This window comes from Ursus maritimus, unplaced genomic scaffold (assembly GCF_017311325.1).
Source record: "Ursus maritimus isolate PB19 unplaced genomic scaffold, ASM1731132v1 scaffold_7, whole genome shotgun sequence".
Taxonomy (NCBI): Eukaryota; Metazoa; Chordata; class Mammalia; order Carnivora; family Ursidae; genus Ursus; species Ursus maritimus.
The window spans coordinates 36,098,885-36,108,149 of NW_024426885.1; positions in this window are offsets into that span (position 1 = coordinate 36,098,885).

The window sequence follows — 9,265 nt, forward strand, 5'->3', positions numbered from 1 at the left end:
ATCGCTTTACTCTCAAGCTATCCCTATGTTATTATAAGATGAATGCCATTAGCTCCATGCTTATATCCGATCAACAGAACAACTTGCTATCAACTGGCTTGTGAGCACAACCCCTCCACTCCCCAGCAAACTCATATGCTGAAGCCCTAACCCACAATGCGGTTATGTTTGGAGATAGGACCTTTGAACGTAATTAAGATTAAATGAGGTCATGACGGTGGAGCTCTAATCCAATAGGATTGGTGTCCTTAAAAGAAGAGATGCCAGAGACCTCCTGTCTCTGTCGTGTGAGCAAGCAGAGAGAAGGCAGCCACCCACAAGCCAGGAAGAGAGGCCTCACTAAAAACTAACCATACTGGTACCTTGATCTTGCACTTTCAGCCTCTAGAAATGCAAGAAATAAATTATAGAAGGGTTTTCCCAAAAAACTCAGCAAAGTCCCAGAATTGATTCCAATTGGTCTTGCTCAGGTCACATGTCCACAACTGAACCAATCACTGTGGGGAGGGTTTTCATTACCTGGCCTGGGTCATCTGCTGACACTTTGAGCTGGTATGTGAGATTAGTCTTACTTGAACTATTTGGAAAAGTTAAGGAGCAGTTATTCCTAAAGGAAAATTATTACCAAAAGAAGGAGAAAGTGATGCAAAGAAAAAAACAAAATGGGAGCAGGTTAACTTCCAAACACTTTGGAGAAGGTACTGTTTCTCTCTCTCTCTTTTTTTTTTTTTTAAGATTGATCGATTGATTTGAGAGAGAGCGCATGCGTGAGCAGGAGGAGGAGCAGAGTGAGAAGAACAGGCAGACTCCCCACTGAGCACAGAGCCCAACCTGGGGCTCGATCTCATGATCCAAAATCAAGAGTCAGATTCTTAACAGACTGAGACAACCAGGCACCCTGTATCTTATTTCTATAAGAGGAAACAGGTTGAGCAAAGTCAAGTGCTGAAAGACTTGCTGAAAGACTCATGACTATACATGGGTGGACTTCAGGCTCTCAAACTCTGAACTCTGAGCCACTGCACTATTTAACCTTAATGATAAAGACCTTAGGAAATGGTGTATAACGCTATTTCAACCCTCGTCATGACCATTCTCCCCCACTTCCCTTTATCATAGGGAAATTTAACAGAATGCTAAGTAAGTAATATGCCTCTTTCTCTGTAATTTTTATCATGATTTAAAAAAAAACGTCCAGCCAAAATGAAAACAAGAAATGATAACTTTTCTGGATTGGACCAATGGCCCACTCAGTCCAAGAGCATCTTCAACAATACATTTGGAATATAATTTACCCCTGATTACAATCTTACCAGGAACATCATTTCCCAAGCATTTCAGTTCCTTTGAATCATGACTCTTCTACCCATTTTTAATCTCATACTATTTCTGTTGGCTTACTTTCAACCACAGGAAGTAGTATTTCCTTTTATTTATCCTAAGCATGCTTCACTTAAACTGCAAAGAAGGCTGCTCTCTCCTGCATTCAGGACTTGGTGAAACAGTCTCTAATGATACTGAGACCAGACTGTTGACCTTAAAGATTTGCAAGAGATGTACCTCCCCCTGCATGTCTCCTCTTTCTTGGCTAGTTCTTGGGCAGTCAAGCTTATCCTCTTGAGACATCCCTCCGGAGACATCTTTCCTGAAAAACAGCACTTGGCATTTGAATGTGGCTCATAATTGTATAAAGAAAAAGATGCTTCAAGACAGGGGCTTCAGTAGAGGTGGGGACTAGGCCATCTCAGTGCGTCCAGTCCAGATCAATTAGGAACAGAAATCACTGAGGGGTGGAGGGGACAATGAAGAAGCAGGGAAGAGGTTGGTAAGAATAGGCAGTTGAGGGGGTCCTCATCCATTGGGTTTATAATAAAGCTAGATTCCACAGCAGACATGTGAGTCTAGAGCATTTATGAAAACCCTTCAGACTGTTAAGTTATGAGCACTGTCAAGGTCTATTACAAATGCAAGGGCAAAAGCCTCTGGTGAGGTCCTCAAAACAGTATGGCGGTTCCTCAAAAAATTAAAAATAGAACTACCTGACAATCTGGCAATCCCAATTCTGGGTGTGTATCTGAGGGAATCGAAATCACTATCTCACAGAGATATCTGCACCCCTCTGTTTATGGCAGCATTATTCATAATAGCCAGGACACAGAAGCAACCTAAGTCTCCCTTGATGGATGAGATGAATGGATAAAAAATGTGGAATATGTGCATAATGGAATATTATCCAGCCATAAAAAGAAGAAAATCCTGCCATTTGCAATAATATGGATAGACTTTGAGGGCATTATGCTAAGTGAAATAAATCAGAGAAAGACAAATACGGAATGTTTTCACTTACATACGGAAGCTAAAAAAAGCCAAACTCGTAAAAACAGAGGGTAGAATGGTAGTTGGCAGGGGATCCGTTAAAGGGAAATGGGGAGATATTAGCCAATGGGGTACAAACTTCCAGTTATAAGATGAACAAATTCCAAGTGATCCAATGTACAGCATGGTGGCTATAGTTAACAATACTGTATTATATACTTGAAAGTTACTAAGAGAGTAAATCTCAAATTTTCTCACTATCAAAAAATGGTAATTATGGGAGGTGATGGTGATGTGAACTGCTTTATTGTGGTTATCATTCCATAATACATATGTGGAGCAAATCGTCTCATTGTATGCCTTAAATTTACATACAGTGCAGCATCTCCTTCTGGCAGTACAAGGTATGGCTCCTGGGGCTGAGCAGTAGAGCAGCCCTGCGGAGGAGCACTCACAGCCACCAGGTATCAGAAAAGCCAAGCCATGCATTCCCTTCACCCAAGAAGTGCTGTGACTCAGGCCCCCAAAGCTCATGAACGACAGACCCAGGAGAATAGCTTTGGAGCAGCCACTGACTGTGCCCTGCCCAGTGCTGAGCATTGTGCCTGTGAATATGAAAATAAGTACAGGGAAGTCACATCCAGGAGAGGAAAGTGGAACACTGGATGTGTATGCAGGTGTGCAAAAATGGAGTGCTCTAGATTTCTCTAAGTTGAAGGTAAATTTTCAATAAAATCAAAATGTTCAAATGTTCAAAATTTCAAAAATGTTTCAAAACCATCTTTCTTTACCCCTTCACACATTTCCCCTTCCAACTCCCTTGAGGTGGCCACTTTAGTGGGGCTTTTTCTCCACCATCCCTTGGGTCCATTCACTGCTTCTTTTTAAAAGTTGACTGAACTGGGAGGGTGAACACCAGAAGAATGAGCCACTTTCCGTGTGACTTCAGGTATTGGTGGCTTGCCTGTGATGGGAATTTTTGAACAGGAACTGTTCCCAGTATAACCCAGTTTATCTTGGTTAACACACCTGCATCTACCTGCTTCCAGACCTCAGACCCCTGGCAAAGAGGACCTTAACCTGCCCATCAGCTTGAGTAACCCTTAGACCTTCTGACTCGAGGCCCCTGACCAGCCTCCCTTTTCATAAAGCATAAACTTTAGAAAATTTGCAATTGTAAATTCTTTCTCTGCCTCTTTGAGATAAAAATCTTCTACAACCCAGAAATTTTTCTCTAAGACCTGGAGCTAGCCCTTCGAAATAACCAAGAATGATAGGGCACCTATCTCCCAGGCTCTGTGAGTGGATAGGAGCCTAACTTCAGTAAGCATCAATTAGCAAATACAGATGGCTTAATCACATTGGCTAACCTCCCCCACAACCTCCTCCAGTACTTTCCTCTTAGCTCACCTCAATGCTTAAAGTCCTTCGGCTTTTGTTTCAGGGGAGGTGAGTTCACTCTCTCCCCTGTTGCATACCGTGGACCCCTGTGCAATAGTCTTGAATAAAGTCTCCTTTGCCTGTTTAACTCCATCCAGTGCAATCTCTTTGACAACCCCTTCTCTTTTAAGTAGACTTCCTCTTCTTGAGGCTCTGGATACTGCCCAGTCTGTTCTCAGAAGGCCAACAGATGTCTTGCAGTGAAGTTTCCCAACTACTCCTTCACAACTTAACTAACAGCAACAGCCGGGGAGATGGACTGGAGTTCCTTCTTCATGAGCAGACAACATGCAGAACAGATTCAAAATTGCATTATGCCATGCGAGGATGCACTCTTCCTTTATTTCTGTCCATCCAAAATGTTCCAGTTACTCAAAGCGAAATTCTGTGTATGTGTAAATTCCTATGTTCTTGTATCCTGCCAGCCAAGACCTGGCTAAGAGCATGAGAGGAAGGAGTACCTGGTTCTGGTCCTGAGTCTGACCAACTAGCTAGCTGGTTTAATCTTAGGAAAACCCTCGACATTCTCTGGATATTCTTTATCAGAGAGGTGAAGAATAATGAGACCAAGGATTCTCCATCTTTTGTTAATTATGCCCCACTAATTTCAGGTCAAATAACCTGACTCCTCCCTCCCCCCATGAGAAGGACCAAAGCCAATATTCTCTGAGGATATTTATACAGTCACAGGGCCCCCGTTGCTGTATTTATCATCTTCTGTGTGTTTACACATTGCTGTGGTAGAACCGAGAATAAATTTTATTGCTATCGTTTCTAAGCACAAGAAAAATAGTAATTCCATTAGTGGTTGCAATTTGTAAGATTTCATTGGCATATATGTTATTCTTATAGTAAATCTAAAACATAGGCATATTTTTAAATTGTAGTAGTATCCTGTGTAGTAATGGGAGGGGAGTGATTAAGAGAAATAAGAGATGTGAAACAAATCCAGTGCCAGAGATCTCATACTTATCCATGAACCTAGAGTTTGAGTAAGCTATCTAGCGGGGTGGGGGATAAATATTCACACTCTCTTCCCCTCTTCCAACAATTCCAACACTGGTCCTGCATTTCTCCCCAAATCCCCACCCACCTCCCACTTCTGTGCTTCACTATGCGGATGGTCAAAATGGTGAGAAATCAGCNNGGAAAGCCTAGATTTCCACAAGAAAGGCAAAAGTTAATAATGAGAGACAAGAAGAGTCAGAAGAGGTGGAGAGAAATGAAACTGGGCCTGGAAGAATATTTAGGGTTGGGAGTTGAGAGAAAGTGAGAGTTTCTGGAAGCAACTTCTGTCCCTGAGGAATGTATTTTCTTTAAGTAGGCTCCATGCCCAGCATGGAGCCCAGCGCAGGGCTTGAATTCACAACCTTGAGATCAAGGCCTGAGCCAAGATGGACCTACATGGACCTTTCAACCACCTATGGAGACAAAGATTCTCTCCTTGACCAAACTAGTTGGGCACCTCTGAGCTCTTTTTCAACTAGGCCCCATCCTTGGGCATGTACTCAAGAGCCCAGTTTTAGCAAGAATCTTGCTAAGTCAGTTTAGTTAGAACCTCCCATCCTCCATATTTGATCATTCTCAGTATCGAATTAGATTCTTCATCCTCCACCATCCCCCAGGTGATGTCTGATCATCCTGGCCTGCCTTCAGTAAGAATCCCACTAGGTTGGGGGCACCTGGGTGGCACAGCAGTTAAGCGTCTGCCTTCGGCTCAGGGCATGATCCCGGCATTATGGGATCGAGCCCCACATCAGGCTCCTCCGCTACGAGCCTGCTTCTTCCTCTCCCACTCCCCCTGCTTGTGTTCCCTATTCAAAAAAAAAAAAAAAAAAAAAGAATCCCACTAGGTTGATTTAGCCAGAAACCCCCCTGACCCTTGATGGTTCCTCTTAGTAATTTTCCGTCCACCAGTACTCCACCCCCCCCCGCCGCCCCACACACATACACACACTGTTCTTTGCCTATAAATTCCTACCTTTTCTTGTTGTATTAGGAGTTGAGCCCAATCTCTCTCTTCTACAGTGAAATCTCACTGCATTAGTCTCTATAGCTATCTCAGTAGTCCTGAATAAGTTCTACCTTACTGTTTTAACAAGTGGCATGGATAATTTTTTTCCTTAACAGTGGTCAGAGGATCTCAAAGATCAGATCTGGTCATTTTGAGGCCAGCTTGTTATTAAATGTAAGTATGTGCCAAGATATTTGGTCCGAAACTTGCTTCCATTATAATCTAGGAGGAAGTGGTAAGCAGGCCATATAATCCTCACCAAAATTGAACATTTAAAACTACTGACATTTGCCCAAAAAACCCTAATGGTTATACGTGAGCAGTAGTTTGGGCCACTTCACAACATCCGACCTCAGTGATGATGCAGACTGAGGGTCAAAATCTCGAAGATCCTTCCAGCTACAGCTTTCCACAATTTTGCAGTTTACCTAAAATGGGCACAGCATCTTCCTCCCAAGCCTGGAAACAGTTATATAATCATGAAAGTGCTCCATATCTTTCAATCTTCATTTTGATATTGATCTTTTCCATCAGTAGCAAATAAAGAAACTGACTAGGTTTTTCCAAAGCCAGCAATCCCTATTTTCAAAGGTGCTACTAAGTAGTGATGGCATAATTGATGTTAGCAGTCACTGGACTTCAATAATAAGGCCCCCAGGAGAGTGAAGTGGATTTGTTCTCTCGCCTCCCTGTCCAAGGAGGCTTCCCCACGGAGTCCTGCCACCTGAGTGGAAGTATTGTTTGAAGAATGAAGTTGGTCCACTACCTTCTTCCTTACTTGTCTGGATTGAAAGCCTCTTGCTGATGCCTCTTCCTGCTCTTTCAACGGAGGTCCTTTTTCCAGCAGCAGGAGTTCCGCCCCTGCCAGAGAAAACTGGCTGGAGGCCAGGAAATAGGATTTTAAACTCTCTTTGGGTACCTGGCACTGACAGGTGGATGTGTCTACATGAACTAGCGGTTGTGTTTCCATGGAAACATAAAGCGGTTTGGACATGCAATGTTAGCATTAACCAGCACTGCTCCACAGATGAGCTCTCTCTCTCTCTCTCTTTTAGGGAAGAGTCCCACATTCAATTTAAACCAATATTTCATTGAACACCTACTATGGGCCAAGGACTGAGCTGCTCCAAGTGCAAAAGTGAACAAAAGAGACATAGTCCTTTGCCCTCATGAAACTCCAGTCTAACAGACTGGAGTGTGTTTTGAAAGATCCAAGGTATGATCAAAACATAAACTGAGCCAATTGAGCCATTCCTTGAGGAATATAATATGAAACTCAAAAGATGAGTAGGAATAATAGAGAGAACCTGATCAATAAATGCATTTACATATGTTGAAGATAAATATTTTTAAATTTTTTTCACTTCTAGGGGTGAGTGGTCAAAAGAATTTGAAGAACATTTCCCCAGAGCGAATTATCCCCAAACCTCACTGCGCATTAGAATCCCTCAAGGTGCTTATTGAAAGGACAGATTCCCAGTCCTCGCCTGTAATAATTATGTTTGGTAGATTTGGAGTGAGATCCAGGAAACTATTTAGTGAACACTCCAGGTGATTTTGATGAGTCCTGCTCTGCAAATCAGTTCTCTACGAAGCTGATTTATTTCCTCTGCCCCAAGTCCCAAAAGACGTCTTTATCCACAGCTAGCCCACATTTTAATTTAGGGTAGGGAATGAATTTTTGTTTGTTTCTGTGTGTTTGTGGCATTTGATTATTTTGTTTATGGTTACACAAAGTGGCTTCAGTAACTGTTCCAACTTCTGGGTTTCCCCAATAGTTGACTAGTTCTATTTTGTGACTCTGGGGGTTACTTCTAGCAGCTAAGCCCCTACTTGGACTTCCCTTACCCCTGACCCCAGCCTATAGCTTCAGAGTCCATTGAAACTGTTTCTTTCTCAGTGATTTGTCTTGGTCTTTTCCAGTAGGATAATCAACTGTCCGGTTGGTCCAAGACAAAGAGGTTTACAGGAGCCTGGACTTCCATTAATATATTTGGGAAAAGAATAGGTAGGCCAGAATGAGCCAGTCATCCCAGCAGGAAACTTGGCTTTCAATAAACAGGGCATTTGAAGAGCTAAAATGGTGGCCCTAGTTCATGCTGCCTAGCAGGGCCAGACTCTTTAGCCTAACCATTTGTAAGCCTCCTTTGTTTTCATCCATCTAATTTCCACCTAGATCCATGGAAACAGGAACAAGAACAAGGCTATTAACTAGAATTTAAAAACCCTTTGTCAATTTTAGCTGCTGGCTGCCTGCAGAGACTTGGAAATGCCAAGTTTTACGGGAGCCTCACGCTGTTTAGAAGGGAGAATAACTACTACACCAGTGTCCACGGTCATAAGCGTTGTCAGTCAACCCCATCAGATCCTTCTCTCTCTGGCTCCAGGTAACTAGGAGGAATGTGTCTTCAGTCCTGTGGCTTGAAGGATTGTAGTGGACCCAAATGACAGGCCTCCTCCAGAGAGCAGCTCCAACCCTTGTAATCTGTGTTAAAGCAAGAATTAGAAAAAAAGAGGGTTCTGTGTGAAATCCCTCTTCCTCCAAGTTGAGTCTAGCCCCTGCAAACCCAGGCTTGCTAGATTACCTAGAAGGAAAGTGTTACTTTCTCTCAGGGAAGAAGAAATGAGCCAATCTACTATCTATGCGTTAGGACCTGCCATAGCTATTGTAAAAGCCCATTCTCCCTTCATCCTCGAATCACCCCCTAGGGAGAAGGCATTCACAATGCTCTTGGAGAAATAAGGAACTTGACACCCAAAGACTTCAGGTAGCAAAGTCCCTGTTACACAGCTAGACGACATGGAGCAGAGAGTCAACCAGCAGAAAAGGACTACAATGTTGGAGCAGCAGCTTCTCCCACACCTGGCTCCCTCTGCTTCTCCCACAGGGTCCCTGCTCCTTTCCCATGTTCAGTTTAATTAACACAGAATAGGCAAGGAGGGAGCGTTTTAAAACCTAGATCTCAGGAGTGGAAGCTCCCGGGATATCTCCCTTCCTCTGAGCAGCACCTGGGTTCTTAGACAGCTGGAAAGCATGCAGCCACTCTCTCAGCTTTGCCTCCAAAGGAGCAGCCCATTTTGGTCCTGTTTCCTGACTCTGGCAGGGAGTCGACACTGCCTTTCTCACGGGTGATCTTCCCCTTGCCAAATCCCAGGCTCCTCCTAGCCCTCCCAGCTGCTCTCCTAGCTGTTTCAGTTGCTGGATGTTTCCAGAGGCTCTAACATATTCCTCTGCACCTGAGGTTATTCATATAAAGGCTCCCCAGACATTATGTCCCTGTTTTTTATAAGGCTTAAGAAAAAATGGTGTTTCCATCTAGATTGACTGGTATATGGAAAAGCTGATTGGTCTATCTAGTGTTCACAAGCCATTCATTGTTCATCAGGCCCTAGAACTTAGTCAGGAATTAATCTATGCAACCCCACAAAATATCACATCCATAAGCTTTCCCTGCCTTTTCCACAAGGTAGAGCTTTGGTCCAACTCTGAAATGT